Genomic DNA, 8241 nt, shown 5'->3' with positions numbered 1-8241 from the left:
GACGTCCAGGAGCCTCCACATCATGTGTCAAATCCCAGTCTTCTGCTGGATCAGTGCTACAGTTCTGGAGCACATGTTGACCACAGACCAGAGAGGAGAGCTGCCCAAGACCCTGACTGACCTGTACTCACACTTCCTGCTGGTTCAGACAAAGAGGAAGAACAACAAGTACGGTGAGGGACATGAGACGACTCCACAGCAGCTGAAGGAGGCTGACAGGGACGTTCTCCTGAAGCTGGGGAGGCTGGCACTTAAACATCTGGAGGAAGGAAACATCATGTTCTACCAAGAAGACCTGGAGCGGTGTGGTCTTAATGTCACAGTGGCCTCAGTGTACTCAGGAGTTTGTACTGAGATCTTCAGAAGAGAGTGTGTGATCTTCCAGAAATCAGTCTACTGCTTTGTTCATCTGAGCGTTCAAGAGTTTCTGGCTGCAGTCTACATGTTCCACCTCTACACACAAACAGAAGAACTCAAGAACTTCTTGGGAACATATATGAACAGAGGCAGTACCTTCTCCCTGGTTGACCTCCTGAAGAGCACCATAGAGAAATCCCTCAAAAGTACAAATGGTCATCTGGACCTGTTTGTTCGCTTCCTTCACAGCCTCAGTCTGGAGTCCAACCAGAGAGTCTTAGGAGGCCTGCTGGGTCGGACAGAGAACAATCCAGAGATCATCCAGAGAGTCTTAGGAGGCCTGCTGGGTCGAAGAGGGAACAATCCATGGATCATCCAGAGAGTCATCAACAACCTGAAGGAGATGAGGAGTGAGGACATTTCTCCTGACAGAAGCATCAACATCTTCCACTGTCTGACTGAGATGAACGACCACTCAGTTCATCAGCAGATGCAACAGTTCCTGACGTCTGAGAACAGATCAAAGGAGAAACTCTCTGAGATCCACTGCTCAGCTCTGGCCTTCATGCTGCAGATGTCAGAGGAGGTTCTGGATGAGTTGGACCTGAAGAAGTTCAACACATCATACCAGGGTCGACTGAGACTGATCCCAGCTGTGAGGAACTGCAGGAAGGCTGTGTGAGTGTGTGTGTGTGTGGGGGGTGGTGTGTAGAGTGTGTGTGTGTGTGTGTGTGTGTGTGTGTGTGGTGTGTGTGTGTGTGTGTGGTGTGTGTGTGGTGTGTGTGTGTGTGTGTGTGTGTGGTTTATATTTATTATATATATAGATAAGAGGTTATTATATATATATTCAGATCACTGAATTATTGTTTATCACAATAACATTAGGTCACTGTGACCTTGACCTTTGACCTCTGACCACCTGAATCTAATGAGTTCCTCTGTTAGTCTGAATGAACTCTTGAACCAAATCTGAAAGGATTCTCTTGAGGAGTTTTTAACAAAGAGGGGATTTACCAGGGTGAGGGTCACATGACCACGTTTTGTATGAATGTTGTGTTTTCTGATTTAATTCTCACAGATTTTATATTTTCTTTAATTACAGACTCAGTGGTTGTTTCCTCTCAGAGACTCACTGTGAAGTCGTGGCCTCAGCTCTGAAGTCAGACCCCTCACATCTGAGAGAACTGGATCTGAGTCACAACTACCTGCTGGATTCAGGAGTGAAGCTGCTGTGTTCTGGACTGGAGAGTCCAAACTGTCGACTGGAGACTCTGAGGTCCTTAAATCCTTCTTCACTTTTCAGACTTTCTTTCTTATTGGGTCATTATTTATTTAACTTGTCTCAGTTCTGCTCTGCTCACTGTCCCTCAGTCATCTGTCCCTCACCCAGCCTGTCAGTCACGTCCACCTCTTCAACTCCATTCACCTGCACTCACCTGCTCCTGATCACTGAGAAAGTGTCAGTAAATAACATGTGGACTGAGGCCGAGCACTCGTCCTCCTCAGGGTTTCAAAATAAGACTCATTCTTATTGAAACACGTTGGACAGTTGATAAGTATAGAAACAAACAGGAAGTGACGTCAGGAGCCGTCCCTACTTTAAACAGTGTTTAATTACACAAACCTGCTCAGTGACCAACACACAGAGAAGAAGCTGATGAATGAAACAATGGTCCAACATGTCTGATCTGATATTTATCTTCAGGTCACAGACTGGACTGAGGTCAGCAGCATGTTGAGAGTCTGTGTTGACATGATGACAATCCACAACAACAGGAGGACACATTCTAATATTCATATTTCTTTATCCAGGTTGATTTTCTGCAGACTGTCAGAGATCAGCTGTTCTTCTCTGGCTTCAGCTCTGACGTCAAACCCCTCTCATCTGAGAGAACTGGATCTGAGCTTCAACAACCTGCAGGACTCAGGAGTGAAGGAGCTGTGTGGTTTTCTACAGAGTCCAACCTGTCGACTGGAGACTCTGAGGTCAGTTCACTGACTGACTTTTGTAGATCTCATATCTATAAACAGCATTTATACACAATGTATCTAATTTATTTCTAATTTAACATAATTCCTCTTCATACATAACATGATTCCATTCATTAATTAATCTGTGACATCTTAAATATTCAGCTACTTGTTAAAACACTGAGTTTAGTTCAGGATTTCCTAAACTGATCTGCAGGACAGAGACCGGGTCCAAATAATCTATTTGTACTGAATCAGGACTCGTTTTTAGTCCAACATGTCTGATTTCATATTTATCTTCAATGTTATGAGTCTGTGTTCACATGAATATGTGTCTGTTATTTTCACACATCAACTCAGTTTAATTCAAAGTTTTATTCTTTATCCAGGTTGATAAGATGCAGTTTGACAGAGATCAGCTGTTCTTCTCTGGCTTCAGCTCTGAGGTCAAACCCCTCTCATCTGAGAGAACTGGATCTGTCTCTAAACGACCTGCAGGACTCAGCAGTGAAGGAGCTGCTTGATCTACAGCAGAGTCCAACCTGTCGACTGGAGACTCTGAGGTCAGTAGATGGGTGGAGTCAGTCCACGCTGCTCTCATCAGTATTTTACTAAACACAGTCAGTGTCACAGATCCAGGGTCTGTGCTACCAAGCAGGATTTGTGGTTATCAGGTTAACTTCAGGTTTAGTTTCTTCAGTCCTACGAAGCTCGTCCACTTCTTAACGAGGTAAATCACCATGGTAACTTCTGATGAACGGCTAACCTGCTCCAGGTTAAGTTGGAGATCAACCCGTATAGAAGCTCCGCCCACTGACCACAGTGACTCTACACTGTTGTGTGGTGCACACTCTCCTTAAAGGGACGGATAAGGGAAGTTTAAATCAACGTCTGGTTGGTTCAGTTGATCTCTAACTCACCCAGAACATCTCAATGTCTCCAGACTCATCCTGTCCCCAAAACACCAGATGACCTCAGTCAGCTTCCTGGAGACAGGTCCATGTGTGTGTCCTGAGAGACAGGGAGACAGTGTGTGTCCTCAGAGACAGTGAGACAGTGGGTCTCCTCAGAGTCAGTGTGTGTCCTCAGAGACAGTGTGTGTCCTCAGAGACAGTGTTTGTCCTCAGAGACAGTGAGACAGTGTGTGTCCTCAGAGACAGTGAGACAGTGTGTGTCATCAGAGACAGTGTGAGTCCTCAGAGACAGTGACACGGTGTGTGTCCTCAGAGACAGTGTGTGTCCTCAGAGACAGTGAGACAGTGTGTGTCCTCAGAATCAGTGAGATAGTGTGTGTCCTCAGAGACAGTGAGACAGTGTGTGTCCTCAGAGACAGTGAGACAGTGTGTGTCCTCAGAGACAGTCTGTATCCTCAGAGTCAGTGAGACAGTGTGTGTCCTCAGAGACAGTGAGACAGTGTGTGTCCTCAGAGACAGTGAGACAGTGTGTGTCCTCAGAGTCAGTGAGACAGTGTGTGTCCTCAGAGACAGTGAGACAGTGTGTGTCCTCAGAGGCCGTGAGACAGTGTGTGTCCCCAGAGTCAGTGAGACAGTGTGTGTCCTCAGAGACAGTGAGACAGTGTGTGTCCTCAGAGTCAGTGAGACAGTGTGTGTCCTCAGGGACAGTGAGACAGTGTGTGTCCTCAGAGTCAGTGAGACAGTGTGTGTCCTCAGAGTCAGTGAGACAGTGTGTGTCTTCAGAGACAGTGTATGTCCTCAGAGTCAGTGAGACAGTGTGTGTCCTCAGAGTCAGTGAGACAGTGTGTGTCCTCAGAGACAGTGAGACAGTGTGTCTTCTTGTCTTCCACTCGTCTTGTTAGTAAACAACAGATTCAGATCTCGTGGCCTTGAGTTATTTATCTCATTCACATGTTATTATGTCGTGGTCACGTGATATATTTTTACCAGATGCCACCAGGGGGCGCTGTAACTTACACAAGCTGGACCACAGCTGACAGCCTCACACGAGGGACAGAGACGTCTTCATCTGATCTGAGACAGTTTGTCCTCTCACTTCATCAGTGAAGAACTGATCAGGTGGATCTTTGTCACAGCTCTGAGATCAGTGGGACTGAAGCCTCTCCTCATCACCATGGTAACCAGGAGCTCTTTCTACAGAGCAGAACCTCTGCTGAGGTCCATCTGTCTCATCTGGTCCCAGTTTGTCAGAAGCAGATGTTCATCAACACACAGTGAAACATGTCTTCACCTGTAACAGCAGTAAATCCACCTCTCAGGTGTCCACTCTGCACTTTGACATGCAGAGGACACACACTGAGCTCTTAGCGTGTTCATTCCAACACGTGAACATGAAGCAGAGAGGAAGCTGCTCCACCTCTGAACAGGACTGAAGTCCCTGCTGCTCTTTCTACTGGATGAGCTGCATCACTGACTCACAGCTGATGAAGTGAGTCTCTGTGACACTGATGTCTTCTTCTCTCAACAGGTGGGAGGAGTCTTAGTGGAGCTGAGTGTGAAGAGGACAGTGTGTGTGGACGGAGGCTGAGCTGTGTCCTGAGGATCCAGAGGCTGAAGCAGCAGCAGCTTGTGTGTAGTCTCCAATCTACACAACCCCTAATCTGCATGTGTTTGTGAGATGAAGCCGGAGCACCTGGAGAAAACACGGGGAGAACATGCAGACTCCACACAGGAAGACCCATCTGAACCGGATTCAAACCAGCAACCTTCCTGCCCCGATTGTGTTTATTCACATGAAGAATGTGTTTATTGAAATGACACAACACAAGCAGAATATATAAACCTTCTATAAAGACTCACATACAGTGTGTTTAAGTTTGTCTTTATTATTGTCCACCTTTGTCCCTCAGTCTGTCTCCATGTGTGTAGAACCACATTCTGTGTAGATGTTTGTTTATGATCTTAAAGTTCCTGGATTCACGTCACAAATTGATTTAGTTCAACACAAAGTTCAACACATTGAAATCACTTTGAGTTTAAAATCAGAGTTTTGTCTTTGACACAAAAGATCAAAACTCTGGACTTAAAAATGGGACGTTTTCATTTCTGCATCAGGTGCAGAGCGGTGGTGGCTTTTCTACTTTTGACCCACAGGTGGCGCTGCAGTATAACAGCAGCACATCCCAGTCAAAGCCTTTATATTCAGTCTATGAGTCAAACACATGGATCATTTCCTCTGTGACAAACCAGATGTAACGAGAAGAAAAACATCTCAGAGAGAAAAGTTCTGTTTCTACTTGTCTCTGCTTTAATGCTCAATAAACATCCTTCCACCGACTTCACTGGAATCATGACTCAGCGTTTCTTTCCTCTTCAAACAAACAGGTGGAAACATCTCGTCCTTGGTGCAGGTAAAAGAACAAAATCACCAGTTTGACATAATGGAAACAAGCAGAAGAAAAGTGAATGAGACATTTACAGTATGAAGAAGAGTCGATGAAGAGCAGAGCATCTTTAAGTCTCTGAGGAAACTGTTTCATAAACATTTTACCATATTTAATAGAAAACTGACCCGAGGACGTTTCATACAAACCCTAACCCAAGTTTGTGATCATAATGAAATTCTACATCTGATCAATATGTCTCAATATAAACAGCCTGACAGCAGATCAATACATTTATTTTTGATTATTTAACGTAGATTTCATTCATTCACCAAACAAAACCATTTAAATGCAAAACACAGAACCTCTGATCCTCTGGCAATTCTCTTGCAAACCCTGTGAAGAAGATCCTGATCTCTAATGTTCCACCGTTCCTGAAGAATGATACTAGAGAAAGAACTGGCAAGACATGGAGAATTAATGTCCCCTACAAAAATGATTCCCATATATTGTAATTCTCCACATCTCAAGCATGTCGTGTCTTTTAGGAGAAACGTGTTCATGGTGCTAAAGAAGAGTGAGGAAGATTTAAACCTGGTCTTTAGATTTAAAACCGAGGAGTTTAACTACAAGGTGCATGTTACATCAGGTAATATGAAATGTGTTGGCTGTGGGAAAGAGGGTCACCTGATCCGCTTGTGTCCAGAAAGAGCCGGTGAGAGCCAGTCGGCTGCCTCTGCACCGCCCCCCCGCCTGCCTTGGGGGGGGCTGAGGCCTCTGTCCCGATGGAGCCACAGAGCGACACACCAGGGTCACGGGGGGGGGGGGGAGGCAGGACGTCCATCAGGAGAACGAGGTCAGAAACACTCACACAGACACTAGAGGAGCAGAGGCAGAGCTCTCTGATGAGGAGGAGGAGGATGAGGAGGAGTTTTTGATGGAGGAAGATTTTCAAAAACTTTCAGCCAAAAGAAAAAACCCAGAAAATAAGACAAATAGTGATCAAGCAAAAAAAAGGCCGAAGGTAAACCCACTGTGTTCTTCCTCTGAGTTAGAGGACATTATGACAGAAGTAGAGGAGAGCCTGTCGTGGGTAGAGAAGTATCTTTACTCTTTCGAAGGAATCCAGCAGTTTTTACAAGATACTAAAGGCACGAGAAAGGTTTACATAGATGACTTCTTCCTAGATCAGACACATTTCATGGAAGTAGCGAAAGGCTTCATGTGGAGATCTGAAGGTACCGGCCAACCGACCTTCACAGATCAGGAAGTTTACCGCCTGAAGAAACTAATGTCTACAGCCCGACTGGCCCATGAGGACAGACTGAAGAACGGCCTCTCGTAACACCGAGCACCATGACGGGGAACATTATGTAATATTTATGAGTTCTGTAAGAAAAGATCAGCTGGGATTTTTTTGGATTGAATATTGTTTTAATATGATGTGGATTTTTGTTTTGTTTTATTTGTTCAAAAATGTTTGATATGTTGTAGTAACTTGTTTGTTGGAATTTAACTGAGAAAATAAAAGTGACTTTAAAAATCAAATCTCTCTGTCTCTCTCTCTCTGCCTCTCCCTCTCTCTCTCTCTCTGCCTCTCCCTCCCTCTCTCTCTCTCTCTCTCTCTCTCTCTCTCTCTCTCTCTCTCTCTCTCTCTCTATCTCTCTCTCTCTCTCTTTCTTTGTCTCTGTCTTGGCTGCAGAATAATGAAGTATCTCTCAGAATCCCAGAGGATCTGATTCTGATTTGGAGACAGACCCTGGACACTGAGGACGTTTGTCTGATCTGTTCTTCATGAACTCTCTGGGACTCTGTCCTCTACTGGACACTGACAGAATTACATCATTGCATCCCATTCCTGTATCTGTATATACATTATCCATATGTGATTAATGTATGTAAGTCAGTGAGGTGATTTAGTGTTAACTGTATAAGCTACTGGATGATCTAAATTTCCCTCGGGATTAATAAAGTATCCATCTATCAATCAAACCTCTCGTCTGTCACGATGCATCTTCACTGATGTTAGAGCAATAATCTTGTTTCTATCCCCTTTATTTTTGTATTCTATTTTGTTAATAAAGATTATTGTCTAACCCCTAACCCTAATCGCTATATCCCATGATGCATCATTGTCACTGATGTGTGGACTCACGTTTCCAACAATTACTAAATAACAACACTGCCATCTAGAGGAAGGACACAGTAACTACATGCATGGCTTTTCTTTTGTTGTTGTAAAAGATTTGTCACAATTTGAATATTCATCACAGTTATTGGCCAAAGTTTTCTGATCTTATCATCTTCTTATCACGAACACTTTCAGTTCCTTCTGGATTCAACCGGAGGAAGCTCCACGTCACCTGGTCTCCCTCAGAGAACCACAGACTTCTGATCACTCACTACTTACAGATATAAAAACGGGTTGAACAATAATAATAACTTCATTTATTCTTTAATACTAAATGTATGACCATCATTGATCATTACGGTAATAACAGTACAGTTTGAAGTTTGAAAGGAAGCTCGTGACTCGAGTTAAACTCCAACTCCCAGCATGCCCCAGGTTCCTCACAACAACAGACGAGCGGAGGATGGAGGATGACACAGGTCGA

General features: G+C 44.4%; 1 long non-coding RNA gene across 1 annotated transcript; it reads left to right on the top strand.

Annotated features, from left to right (window-relative positions):
• Positions 1-2825: 2825 nt before the first annotated feature.
• LOC133005652 (uncharacterized) lies at positions 2826-5579 on the top strand. The gene is made up of 2 exons (XR_009678382.1): positions 2826-2891; positions 4771-5579. It is a non-coding gene; the product is annotated as an uncharacterized LOC133005652 (long non-coding RNA).
• The last annotated feature ends 2662 nt before the right edge of the window (positions 5580-8241 follow it).

This window comes from Limanda limanda, chromosome 7, assembly GCF_963576545.1.
Source record: "Limanda limanda chromosome 7, fLimLim1.1, whole genome shotgun sequence".
Classification (NCBI taxonomy): Eukaryota; Metazoa; Chordata; class Actinopteri; order Pleuronectiformes; family Pleuronectidae; genus Limanda; species Limanda limanda.
This window is presented reverse-complemented; position numbering and strand designations above follow the sequence as displayed.